We start from the raw sequence: 15,000 nt of genomic DNA, 5'->3' as shown, positions 1-15,000 counted from the left end.
ATATATTTTAAACGATTAATCTATTTCCTTCGTGCATATGTGTGTGTGTATCTGTGTGAGTGAATGTGTGTGTGTATGTGTGTGTGTGTGTGTGTGTGTGTGTGTGTGTGTGTGTGTGTGTGTGTATGTGTGTGTAAGGAATATACACATATCAAAGCACATTTCCTTCCGGTTCGGATACACTATCATTTGGCATGAATATATACATACATATACATGCATACGCGCATGTGTGTGTGTGTGTGTGTGTGTGTGTGTGTGTGTGTGTGTGTATCTGTATTTGTAAGTGCATGTGTGTGTGTGTATATATATAGATAAATAAACATATAAATATATACATATATATGCATATATACATTATACATAAATATATAAATTATAAGTATACACACACACACACACACACGTCCTCTTCGTCATCTACCCCTCTAACGGAAGCTGCCTTGCCGCGGGGGGGGGGGGGGGGGGGGGCTTGAAGTCCCACGGATCTGGTGAGCCGGACCAGAGGGATACCCAAACTGTAGGGGTCACCAGTGAGGGATGAGACAAAATGGCTTCCTGGTGCACCAAGGCCTATGAGAGGGGATGGTGCACCCACCCCTTGTTCATTCCATCTGGGACCATAGGAGAACTCTCCCACGTGTGTTTGCCGTGCGTGGCATCCCGTGTTACTAGGAGACAGGAGTCCTGGAGGTTGAGCGATGCTGCACGCTGCTCCCGAAAACAATTAAAAGGAGACTCAGAATAGGGAGAAATCAATTGTATACAATAAGAAAAACAGATGGAGAAACGACATACAATAAGAATGAAATCATAAGAGTAGTGGAAGACTTTTACAGGGATCTATACAACTCAAATGAACAGCCATGGATAGAAGCGAATGCGGTAACTAGAGACGTACCTAGCATCACAACAGAAGAAATAAAAAGAGCACTTAAAGGCATGAAGAGAGGGAAAACACCAGGGAAGATGGAATTAGTAAAGACCTTATAATAGATGCAGGAGAAATTGTAACAGTGAAACTAGCCAATCTTTTTAACAAATGCCTTATCAACGGGAAAACTCCAAAAGCCTGGAAAAATGCAACAATCATTTCGATACATAAAAAAGGGGACAAAGGATCTAAAAAACTACCGACCAATAGGCCTCCTTTCAACTACTTACATCTATTCACAAAAATAATCACAACTCGTATCTCTGACCGTCTGGATTGTAACCAGCCTCGAGAACAGGCAGGCTTTTGCAGTGGATTCTCAACAACAGACCACATCCACACGCTCATCCAAATAAAGGGGAAAAAATAAACAAATATAGGAAACCCCTGTGTATGGCATTCATCGACTACGAAAAGGCGATACGTACTGAAAGCTATCCGAAAACAGGGAGTAGAGGAGGTATATTGTAAAATACTGGAAGATATGCACATAGATGGGACAGAAACCATCAAGCTCCACACCGAAACCGACAAAATACCAATAAAAAAGGTGTTAGACAGGGCGATACCACGTCACCAAAACTGTTTACAGCTTGTCTTGAGGAAAGGAGGAAAAAGACTAAGATCATGTTCAACAGTATTGATCAGTTTGAACAGATACAAGTACAAGGCGAAGTGCTAGAGGTAGTGGACAAGTATATATACCTTGGACAACTTGTACAGCCAAACACATCTAGCGAAGAGAAAATTAAGCGACACATCAGTCTAGGCTGGAGTGCCTTCGGCAGACACAGTAGCATACTAAGAGGCTCCTAGCCATTATCTTTAAAAAGAAGTCTTTAACCAATGTGTCCTACCAGCTATGACCTATGGATCAGAAAAATGGACTACAACCAAATCACTGGAGAGGAAACTAATAAGTGCCCAGAGAGGGATGGACAGATTGATGCTGGGAATTACCCTAAGAGATAGGATGAGGGCGATGTGGATCAGGGAACAGACAAAAGTAGAAGATATACTTGCGAGCATCAAAAAGAAAAAATGGCAATGGGAGGTCATATACATCGGAGACAGGACAACAGAGGACAAAGAATGTAACAGACTGGGTTATAGATAATATAAAGAGACCAAGGGCCAGACCAGTGACAAGATGGCGTGACGAAATAACGAAATTTGGGGGCCGAGACTGGAAACAAAAAACACAAGACAGACAAAGTTGGAAAAGATTGGGAGAGGCTTACGTCCTGCAGTGGAATGACTCAGGGTGATGATGATGATTATATATGTGTGTGTGTGTGTGTGTGTGTATGTGTGTGTGTGTATATATAGATAGATAGATAGATATAGATATATACAAATATATATATATATATATATATATGAAAGATGGAATAATGCAATGCCGCATTGATATCGTTCCCCTTTATTTGGATGAGCGTGTGGATGTGGTCTGTTGTTGAGAATCCACTGCAAAAGCCTGCCTGTTCTCGAGGCTGGTTACAATCCAGACGGTCAGAGATACGAGTTGTGATTATTTTTGTGAATAGATGTAAGTAGTTGAAAGGAGGCCTATTGGTCGGTAGTTTTTTAGATCCTTTGTCCCCTTTTTTATGTATCGAAATGATTGTTGCATTTTTCCAGGCTTTTGGAGTTTTCCCGTTGATAAGGCATTTGTTAAAAAGATTGGCTAGTTTCACTGTTGCAATTTCTCCTGCATCTATTATAAGGTCTATACTAATTCCATCTTCCCCTGGTGTTTTCCCTCTCTTCATGCCTTTAAGTGCTCTTTTTATTTCTTCTGTTGTGATGCTAGGTACGTCTCTAGTTACCGCATTCGCTTCTATCCATGGCTGTTCATTTGAGTTGTATAGATCCCTGTAAAAGTCTTCCACTACTCTTATGATTTCATTCTTATTGTATGTCGTTTCTCCATCTGTTTTTCTTATTGTATACAATTGATTTCTCCCTATTCTGAGTCTCCTTTTAATTGTTTTCATGCTAGTACCTGAGATCATTGTTTCATTTATTATTTGAGTATTCAATTTCCGTACATCTTCCCACTTCTTTTTATTTATAGTCTTTGTTAATTCGACTAATTCTATTTTGTCCCTGATTGACGATATTTTCATGACTTTATATTTTTGCATAAGGTCTTTAGTTTCTATCAAGAACTTGCTGGAGCTTTGCTTGATGTTCTTTTCACCTACTTCTAGTGCAGCTTCCTTTATTATGTCATTGAAATGTTTGTTGATTTGGACAATGTTGAGATCTTCATCGCTGAGAAGTGAATATCAGTTTTGGATATTAAGGTTAAGTTCTGTCGCTCTGGACTTAAAGTTTGCTAAATTTGGCAGTGATTTTTGTATGAGTTTACTCATTTCCCTTCTGAGGTGTAATTTAATTTGGCCTCTGACACTTCTATGGTCGATGCCAACATTTACTTTATTAATAACTTCCACATTTTTTACTATATTATTATTTGAAATTATGAAGTCAAATTCGTTTTTGGTGTCAGATGGTGACTTCCATGTCCACTTCCGCTCTAGTCTTTTTTCGAAAAATGTATTCATGATTTTGATTGATCGAGCCTCCTCCAGAACTGCAGGGTTTACCAGAGTGCCGAGTTCTGTGGCACTGACCATAGGCTAGTTGTGGCTACCCTGCGGGTCCATTTCAAAACTCCCTGTCCCTCCAGTGGCCACCCTAAGGTGTTTCACCTGGACAGACTAAGGGAAGAGGAGTGGGCCCATGGGTTCACCATGGCAGTCTCTGACTGATTCACAGAACTCGACAACCTGATGGACCTAGTTGCTTTGTGGGAGCTCTTCAAGCACATAACACTCGAAGCAGCCCAGGAGTCCATTAGCATATGACCGAGGGCAAGGCAGAATTCTATCTCCCTGGAGACATTAGAGGCCACTGAAGTGTGTTGCACGGCTCGGCTGAATGGTAATCAAGTCACCTCATGGTGTGTAGGGCTCGGACACTGCTCAGTTCATCAGGAATCTTGCTGAGGAGGTTGAAGGCCATTTCTTGGTAAACGTCCTTCGCTCTGCCTACCAAGCCCTGAGAAAGCTGAAATCTAAGCCCTCCTCACAGATGACTGCAGTCCCATCAGTGGAGGGAGGGATCATCTCAGATCATGTTGGGGTTCGTGAACGATTGGCTGAGTATTTTTAGCAGTTGTACCAGGTAGACCCTCCAACAGTTAGCTTGGATGCAAGCAATGTCACAATACCTGTGCCGTACCCACCCTTCAGCGAGGAACCTCCTATGCTAAGAGAGGTTAGGATGCCGATTTCCAAGCTAAAGAGTGGGAAAGCTGCAGGCATATGTGATATCCCTGCTACGCGCATGTTGTGTGTGTGTGTGTGTGTGTGTGTGTGTGTGTGTGTATCTGTATTTGTAAGTGCATGTGTGTGTGTATATATATATAGATAAATAAACATATAAATATATACATATATATGCATATATACATTATACATAAATATATAAATTATAAGTATACACACACACACACACACACGTCCTCTTCGTCATCTACCCCTCTAACGGAAGCTGCCTTGCCGCGGGGGGGGGGGGGGGGGGGGGCTTGAAGTCCCACTGATCTGGTGAGCCGGACCAGAGGGATACCCAAACTGTAGGGGTCACCAGTGAGGGATGAGACAAAATGGCTTCCTGGTGCACCAAGGCCTATGAGAGGGGATGGTGCACCCACCCCTTGTTCTTTACATCTGGGACCATAGGAGAACTCTCCCACGTGTGTTTGCCGTGCGTGGCATCCCGTGTTACTAGGAGACAGGAGTCCTGGAGGTTGAGCGATGCTGCACGCTGCTCCCGAAAACAATTAAGAGTAGTGGAAGACTTTTACAGGGATATAATAAGAATGAAATCATAAGAGTAGTGGAAGACTTTTACAGGGATCTATACAACTCAAATGAACAGCCATGGATAGAAGCGAATGCGGTAACTAGAGACGTACCTAACATCACAACAGAAGAAATAAAAAGAGCACTTAAAGGCATGAAGAGAAGGAAAACACCAGGGGAAGATGGAATTAGTATAGACCTTATAATAGATGCAGGAGAAATTGTAACAGTGAAACTAGCCAATCTTTTTAACAAATGCCTTATCAACGGGAAAACTCCAAAAGCCTGGAAAAATGCAACAATCATTTCGATACATAAAAAAGGGGACAAAGGATCTAAAAAACTACCGACCAATAGGCCTCCTTTCAACTACTTACATCTATTCACAAAAATAATCACAACTCGTATCTCTGACCGTCTGGATTGTAACCAGCCTCGAGAACAGGCAGGCTTTTGCAGTGGATTCTCAACAACAGACCACATCCACACGCTCATCCAAATAAAGGGGAAAAAATAAACAAATATAGGAAACCCCTGTGTATGGCATTCATCGACTACGAAAAGGCGATACGTACTGAAAGCTATCCGAAAACAGGGAGTAGAGGAGGTATATTGTAAAATACTGGAAGATATGCACATAGATGGGACAGAAACCATCAAGCTCCACACCGAAACCGACAAAATACCAATAAAAAAGGTGTTAGACAGGGCGATACCACGTCACCAAAACTGTTTACAGCTTGTCTTGAGGAAAGGAGGAAAAAGACTAAGATCATGTTCAACAGTATTGATCAGTTTGAACAGATACAAGTACAAGGCGAAGTGCTAGAGGTAGTGGACAAGTATATATACCTTGGACAACTTGTACAGCCAAACACATCTAGCGAAGAGAAAATTAAGCGACACATCAGTCTAGGCTGGAGTGCCTTCGGCAGACACAGTAGCATACTAAGAGGCTCCTAGCCATTATCTTTAAAAAGAAGTCTTTAACCAATGTGTCCTACCAGCTATGACCTATGGATCAGAAAAATGGACTACAACCAAATCACTGGAGAGGAAACTAATAAGTGCCCAGAGAGGGATGGACAGATTGATGCTGGGAATTACCCTAAGAGATAGGATGAGGGCGATGTGGATCAGGGAACAGACAAAAGTAGAAGATATACTTGCGAGCATCAAAAAGAAAAAATGGCAATGGGAAGGTCATATACATCGGAGACAGGACAACAGATGGACAAAGAATATAACAGACTGGGTTATAGATAATATAAAGAGACCAAGGGCCAGACCAGTGACAAGATGGCGTGACGAAATAACGAAATTTGGGGGCCGAGACTGGAAACAAAAAACACAAGACAGACAAAGTTGGAAAAGATTGGGAGAGGCCTACGTCCTGCAGTGGAATGACTCAGGGTGATGATGATGATTATATATGTGTGTGTGTGTGTGTGTGTGATGTGTGTGTGTGTATATATAGATAGATAGATAGATATAGATATATACAAATATATATATATATATATATATGAAAGATGGAATAATGCAATGCCGCATTGATATCGTTCCCCTTTATTTGGATGAGCGTGTGGATGTGGTCTGTTGTTGAGAATCCACTGCAAAAGCCTGCCTGTTCTCGAGGCTGGTTACAATCCAGACGGTCAGAGATACGAGTTGTGATTATTTTTGTGAATAGATGTAAGTAGTTGAAAGGAGGCCTATTGGTCGGTAGTTTTTTAGATCCTTTGTCCCCTTTTTTATGTATCGAAATGATTGTTGCATTTTTCCAGGCTTTTGGAGTTTTCCCGTTGATAAGGCATTTGTTAAAAAGATTGGCTAGTTTCACTGTTGCAATTTCTCCTGCATCTATTATAAGGTCTATACTAATTCCATCTTCCCCTGGTGTTTTCCCTCTCTTCATGCCTTTAAGTGCTCTTTTTATTTCTTCTGTTGTGATGCTAGGTACGTCTCTAGTTACCGCATTCGCTTCTATCCATGGCTGTTCATTTGAGTTGTATAGATCCCTGTAAAAGTCTTCCACTACTCTTATGATTTCATTCTTATTATATGTCGTTTCTCCATCTGTTTTTCTTATTGTATATAATCGATTTCTCCCTATTCTGAGTCTCCTTTTAATTGTTTTCATGCTAGTACCTGAGATCATTGTTTCATTTATTATTTGAGTATTCAATTTCCGTACATCTTCCCACTTCTTTTTATTTATAGTCTTTGTTAATTCGACTAATTCTATTTTGTCCCTGATTGACGATATTTTCATGACTTTATATTTTTGCATAAGGTCTTTAGTTTCTATCAAGAACTTGCTGGAGCTTTGCTTGATGTTCTTTTCACCTACTTCTAGTGCAGCTTCCTTTATTATGTCATTGAAATGTTTGTTGATTTGGACAATGTTGAGATCTTCATCGCTGAGAAGTGAATATCAGTTTTGGATATTAAGGTTAAGTTCTGTCGCTCTGGACTTAAAGTTTGCTAAATTTGGCAGTGATTTTTGTATGAGTTTACTCATTTCCCTTCTGAGGTGTAATTTAATTTGGCCTCTGACACTTCTATGGTCGATGCCAACATTTACTTTATTAATAACTTCCACATTTTTTACTATATTATTATTTGAAATTATGAAGTCAAATTCGTTTTTGGTGTCAGATGGTGACTTCCATGTCCACTTCCGCTCTAGTCTTTTTTCGAAAAATGTATTCATGATTTTGATTGATCGAGCCTCCTCCAGAACTGCAGGGTTTACCAGAGTGCCGAGTTCTGTGGCACTGACCATAGGCTAGTTGTGGCTACCCTGCGGGTCCATTTCAAAACTCCCTGTCCCTCCAGTGGCCACCCTAAGGTGTTTCACCTGGACAGACTAAGGGAAGAGGAGTGGGCCCATGGGTTCACCATGGCAGTCTCTGACTGATTCACAGAACTCGACAACCTGATGGACCTAGTTGCTTTGTGGGAGCTCTTCAAGCACATAACACTCGAAGCAGCCCAGGAGTCCATTAGCATATGACCGAGGGCAAGGCAGAATTCTATCTCCCTGGAGACATTAGAGGCCACTGAAGTGTGTTGCACGGCTCGGCTGAATGGTAATCAAGTCACCTCATGGTGTGTAGGGCTCGGACACTGCTCAGTTCATCAGGAATCTTGCTGAGGAGGTTGAAGGCCATTTCTTGGTAAACGTCCTTCGCTCTGCCTACCAAGCCCTGAGAAAGCTGAAATCTAAGCCCTCCTCACAGATGACTGCAGTCCCATCAGTGGAGGGAGGGATCATCTCAGATCATGTTGGGGTTCGTGAACGATTGGCTGAGTATTTTTAGCAGTTGTACCAGGTAGACCCTCCAACAGTTAGCTTGGATGCAAGCAATGTCACAATACCTGTGCCGTACCCACCCTTCAGCGAGGAACCTCCTATGCTAAGAGAGGTTAGGATGCCGATTTCCAAGCTAAAGAGTGGGAAAGCTGCAGGCATATGTGATATCCCTGCTGAGCTGCTAAAGGCTGGGGGTGAACCTATGGCTCGGGGCCTGCATACAGTCCTGACTGCCTTCTGGCAGTCTGGTACCATTCCCCCTGACCTACTGAGGGGCATGGTCATCCCTCTCTGGAAGGGGAAAGGGGATCGTTGGGATTGTAGCAACTACCGTGGCATTACACTGCTCAGCATACCAGGCAAAGTTCTCGTTCACATTCTTCTGAAACGGATCTGCAACCACCTACTGAGGCATCAGAGACCGGAGCAGTCTGGATTTACTCCTGGCAAGTCCACAATAGACCGTATACTAGCACTTCGAGTAATTGTGGAACACTGTCGTGAGTGGTTTGCAACCTACATCGACCTCAAGAAGGCGTTAGACTCGATGCATTGTGAATCACTATGGGAGATCCTGAAACACAGATTATTGGCCTAATAGTAAGCCTTTATACTGGTACTGAAAGTGCTGTAAAGTCTGTCGAACTTCTTCCCTGTTAATTCAGGGGAGAGACAAGGCTGTGTCCTTGCACCAACACTTTTGAACACCTGTATGGACTGGATAATGGGCAGAGCTACTAGCCAAAGTCAGTGTGGAGCAACACTAGGTAATGTCAAGATCTTTGACCTTGACTTTGCTGATGATGTTGCTATCCTATCTGAGTCCTTGGAGTCACTGGTGGCGGCTCTTGATGCATTTAGCAATGAGGTGAAGCCCCTAGGCCTAAAGGTCTCCTGGACCAAGACCAAGATTCAGGTCTTTGGGGGCCTATTAGGGGAACCCGTTCAGTCGACCCATGCTTGCGGCGAGGACGTTGAAGTTACAGAGAGTTATACATACCTTGGTAGTGTAGTACATATCTCTGGGCTGTCAGACCAAGAAGTCAATAGACGGATTGTTCTGGCAACAGGAGCCATGAACTCGATCAATGAGCATTTGGAGATGTCAGTACCTATGCAGAAGGACCAAGCTGCGTGTCTTCAAGGTCTTTATACTGCTAGTTTTGTTCTACTGTAACAAGTCCCTTTTCCGGATCGTGCGGTACAGTTTGGCAGAACCACGTGTCCAACCGGCGGTTACACTGTGAGACCGGCATGGGACCTGTTACTTGTATAATCCGGGATCATCAACTCAGGCTATATGGGCACCTAGCTCGCCTCCCTGTGGAGAACCCTGCCCATCAGGTTGTCTCTCTGCGAGACAACCCTGGGTGGAGGAGGCCTGTGGGACGACCCAGGAGATCATGGCTTAGGCAGCTCGACGAGACCTGTCGCGACAAATTAGTCCGTCGGCCTGCCTGGATTGATTGATTATTTAAAGTTATCTGCCGCGTCAACAGCTAAGGTCATTAGCGGCGAATACCTTGTTAACTAGAAATATTAAAATTTTTAAAACTTTAAAAATCTACCAATAAATATCTTACAAATAACAATAAATGGATTAAAAATCAAAGCATAAATATTATGCTCTAAGTGCATAAAATCATTGCATGAACATTATGCATAATTAAATTTATTGAAAATATTAGTCTCCCTAAGGAAACTAATAAGACGCTCTATGTCACAATCTCCCCCAATACATTTTTCAGTGTATATAGGGGAGACAAGTAGATACGTCTTCGGTCTGAGAATGTTGCACATCTTTCCACTACATGTGCGATCGTTAATGGCTCCTGGCATCCTTCACAAAATGCTTCACTTTTAGCCATCATCGGCCCATGGGTCAGTCTTGTGTGCCCGATTCTTAGTCTTGTTAATGCAACTTCCACTTTTCGGTTAGGGTGGATGCTAGTCACCCAACTGCCAAGGTCATCTCTAATCTCTCGCAGTTTGTTTCTGGAGGTATGCCTCCATTGTTCCTTCCATTTATTACGAAGACAACTCCTTATGCTGGGTTTCAGGTCGGTGTGTGGGAGAGGAAAACGAGCATCACAAGGCTGAGCGGCAGCTGCCTTGGCCTTCTGATCAGCTCGCTCATTCCCACTGATACCAACATGCGCTGGCACCCAACACAGAGTTATCTTTTTACGTGTTGACATCAGTGCAAGCCAATCTTGAACCTCCCTTACTACTGGATGTGATGAGTTTAAGGTCTTGATTGCTTCCCAAGGCACTACGAGAGTCACAATATATCACAATAGAATGGTTCGTAAGATCTCTAGTCATCTTAACTGCTGCAAGGATGGCATGTAACTCTGCAGTAAAGATCGAGGCTGCTAGAGAAAGACTGCCAGATGCAGTCTTCCTTCTACTCACTGCTGCAAAGCCCACACCATTTTCAGATTTCGAACCATCTGTATATATTGCCTCTGATCCTTGGTACTTAGAAGTATGCTGAAGAAATTTCTCTCTGACTTCTGCTTCTGATCTCTCCCCTTTCCCAATTCCGACCAAATCCATCTCAACTTCATTAGTCCAAGGGGGGAATTGGGGAATTCCAACAGCCAGAACCTTAGTGAGACTCAAATTAAGATCTTCCACAAGATTCCTCATTCTCCTACCATAGGATCGGCTATCCTCAAGGGGGTTAAAAACCAGTCTGGATGTAGGAGATCCCGGAATCCTTTGTAGTCTCATGTAGTAAATCAGGTTCATGTAGTCCCAGTGTAATGAAAGAGGTGGTTCTCCACATACAGGGACTCCACAGGTGAAGACCTGAAACCCTAGTACAGATTCTGAGAGCTTCATTATGAACTGAGTCCAACATCCGGAGAACAGTGGGAGTTGCAGATGAATTAGCCTCACATAAAAAAAAAAAAAAATGAATAAGTGCTCGGTAAAGCAGCAGAAGCGTTGTGTGGTCTGCACCCCGGAATCCTTTGTAGTCTCGTGTAGTAACTCAGGTTCATGTAGTCCCGGTGTAATGAAAGAGGTGGTTCTCCACTCTCAGCATACAGGGATTCCACAGGTGAAGACCTGAAAGCCCCAGTACAGATTCTGAGAGCTTCATTATGAACCCAGTCCAATGTCCGGAGAACAGTGGGAGTTGCAGAAGAATACACCTCACAGCCATAATCAAGCTTACTACGAATAAGCGCTCGGTAAAGTCGTAGAAGCGTTGTGCGGTCTGCACCCCAAGATAGATGTGAAAGAGCCCGCAAAATACTAAGCGCTTTTGTAGCCTTCACTTTTAACTGTTTGATGTGAGGCACCCATGTAAGTCTTGAGTCAAAAATTAGACCCAAGTACTTCACCTCTTGGACAAATTGCTGTGGGTTTGCTCCTAAATAGAGGGAAGGGTGGAATTTTCCTCGTTTGTGGAAATGTATAGCCATGGTCTTGCTTGGAGAAAATTTGAACCCATGATATATTGCCCACTGTACAACCTGATTTATTGCAGCCTGCATGTGTCCTTGCACATCCTGTAAGCTTCCTCCTGAGCAGTACAGTGTAAAGTCATCCACATACAGATTACATGAGACAGAACTTGGAACAACTTTTACAATATCATTTATAGCAATGGCAAACAAGGTCACACTTAAGACACTCCCTTGTGGGACCCCTTCCAGCTGGTCTTCCAGGTTAGAGAAACTGTTTCCCACCCGAACTCTAAATTTCCTGTTATCAAGGAAACTTTGTATGAAGGTAGGTAATGCTCCTCTTAAACCAATGTCATACAGCTTCATGAGTATGCCATGCTTCCAAGTCGTATCGTAAGCCTTTTCAAGGTCAAAGAAGACTGCTAACATGTGACATCGCTGTCGAAAGGAATTCTGTATAGCAGTTTCCATCCTCACAAGTGCATCTGTGGTAGATCTCAATTTTCTAAAGCCATATTGATATGGGGTCAGCACGTTTTCTTTTTCTAGCAGCCATGTCAACCTGAAGTTTACCATTTTCTCTATCAGCTTGCAGATGCAGCTGGTGAGAGAAATTGGTCTGTAATTTCCTGGTGTGGAAGTATCTTTGCCAGGTTTAGGAACAGGAATGATTATAGCCAAGTAGATGGCACTGTACCCTCCCTATAGATCCTATTGAATAAGTCCAACAGGAACTTCTGGGAACTCTCCGGTAAGTGAGATATCATTTGATATGGAATATCGTTACTTCCTGGGGCAGTCTTACGGCAGAGCTGCAAAGCAGAGTCCATCTCCTTGCGCAAAAATGGCAAGTTGTGTGGAAGTTCTGCTGCATTCCTACTGAAGAACGACACTGGGTGTTGTTCCTGTTCAGCACGAAGAGTGGAGAATCGAGCAGTGTAAGATGCTCCAGAGGAGATCTCTGCCATGGATTTAGCTAGCTCATTAGCAATATCTTTTTTGTCTGTGATGATTATGCCATCTATCTTCAGAGCAGGTTGTGATATTGATGTGCTCTTACCAGCAATCTTACGCACATTGTCCCACACCCATGCTAAGGGGGTCCCAGAGTTAATCGAGGAGACATACTGTCTCCACGACGTCCGTCTAGCCTCCTTTAGCACTCGCCTGGCCTTGGCTCGGGTCTTTTTGTAACTGATCAAGGTTACAATGCTGGGGCGTCGTTTCAACTGCCTTAATGCAGCTTTCCTTGCTCTGACAGCTTGTTGGCATTCATCAGACCACCATTGTACTGGAGGTCGAAGGTACTGTCTGCTACTTTTGGGAATGGATGCTTCTGCTGCAAGGTGAATTCGTGATGTGAAGTGATTAACAGCATCTTGAATACACTGGAAATCATTAACAGATCCTTGCAATACTGTAGTTGATCTAAAAAGATTCCAGTCTGCATGTTCAAGTCGCCATCTCTGCACTCCATTGACTGGAATACCATTCACCTCCTTCAAAATTATTGGAAAATGGTCGCTTCCATGTAAGTCTTCCATGACCTGCCAAGTGAATTTCAACTGTGAATCAGGTGAACCTACTGATAGGTCTATATTGGAGAATGTCCCAGTTTGAATTTGGAAATGTGTGGGAGTGTCACTGTTCAGTAAAACTGCATCTACTCTTAAGAACAAGGACTCCAAGACCCTTCCTCGAGGGTTGCACAAAGTGTCTCCCCAGAGGTGATGCCGACCATTGAAATCTCCCAAGAGTAGAAATGGATGTGGCAACTGCCCAAGTAGATCTTCCAAATCATTTATGTTGAGAATATGTGGAGGAAGGTAGATGGATGCAACAGTGTAAGGTCGTGTCAAGCCTATTCTCACAGCCTTCACCTGCAGTGTTGTCTGCAGGTGGATGGCCTGGAAGAGAATATCATGACGTACCATTACTGCTACTCCTCCATGAGGTCCATTGTCAAAGGTCCCATAATGGGCTTGAACTTGGAATCCTCTCAGGAAAATGGGACGATTTTCCCTGGTCATAATCTCTTGTAGGCATACACAAACTGGGTTCCATGAAGCTATCAGATGTTGCAGTTCTTCCCATTTTGCACGAATTCTCCGACAGTTCCATTGGATTAGGGTATCCAGTTCTTTATATTATTTCTTCATAAGGTGTTTGGCAGCACCTGTGGTCAAGGTTTGCCTCACACCTTTAGGCTGTCCCTTTCCAGGATCCTGGGAATACCTTTTTAATGGTTGTTTACCTGTGGAACTAGTTTCCACAGGTTTCTCTTGGACAGGTTCAGGATTTCTTTGCCTAGGCAAAGGATGGGCCTGAGCCTTTGCTTCAGGGGCATTCTGTCTAGCAGCGGAGGCCCCTGTGGATGTTGTTGCAGCTGGAGCTGTCACCGTTGAGGCCACTGGAGCCTTGCCTGATGGCTCCAAAGACCTTACTTTGGGAGGAGGAGTCTCCTCAATAGACTCCTCACTCCTACTCCATTTCTGGTGGAACAACTCACCAGAGGCAGTGTCAGCAATTTGGGACTGAGGTTTAGAGGAAGTGGCAGAGTGTGTGCTGTAAGAAACATTGGAGGGCAAGGGTTGGTGGGAAGGAGGATGGGCTAGAACCGAAGCAAAGGACCTACACATACTCTTGGTTGTCCATTTTCTTTAAAACGGCAAGAGTTGGCTCCATGCCCATAACCTTGGCAGTGGAAGCACCGCATAGGGTTGGGCACATATGGCTTTACCTTGAGGTGGTACCATGCTAACTTAACCGATTCTGGAAGGACTAATGTGTTAAAAGTTAGAAGAAGAGCTGGTGTCGACTGTTCCAAACCATCAACTTTCTTCCTAAAACGTTTTACTGCCACTACATTAAAATTCTCTAGTTCCTCTAACAGTTTCTCCTCAGAATACCTCATCAGGTCTCAGGAAAAGACAATTCCCTTACACTGATTGAAGGTTTTGTGAGGAGAGCATGAAACTTGAGCCCCAGGAATGTTGCATATCGCACGCAGATGGTCACTCTCGTCTGATGACGAAACCTCAACTATCAGGCTACCATCTCGCTGTGGGGTGATACGAGGATCACGTTGACATACTTCAACTATTTTCCGATGAACCTCAAAAATGTCAAGATCCATGATTGATACACCATCAATGATCTTCACTACCAGGTACTTACTATATGAAATGCTTTCATATTTACCAGGTAAGATCTCCTTAGTGGATTGAGAAGGACTTTTCCCCTTCTTACCTGGTTTGGGAGCCTGGGAACCATTACGATTCCCATTCTTGCCCTTTGGAAGCTGAAAAGGTTCCAGAGTGACAACGTGTGATTTTCCAGAGAGAATGGTCGAGGGATTGCGCAGGTCGTCAGGGAGAGAGCTAGATCTGTGTAAATTTGTAGTACTCATACAAATTTGAATTCTTCATTTCCTCACCCCCCCACCCACCATGGAGT

The sequence above is a fragment of the Penaeus monodon genome, chromosome 18 (genome assembly GCF_015228065.2).
Source record: "Penaeus monodon isolate SGIC_2016 chromosome 18, NSTDA_Pmon_1, whole genome shotgun sequence".
NCBI classification, from domain to species: domain Eukaryota; kingdom Metazoa; phylum Arthropoda; class Malacostraca; order Decapoda; family Penaeidae; genus Penaeus; species Penaeus monodon.
Note: the sequence above shows the minus strand (reverse complement) of the source record.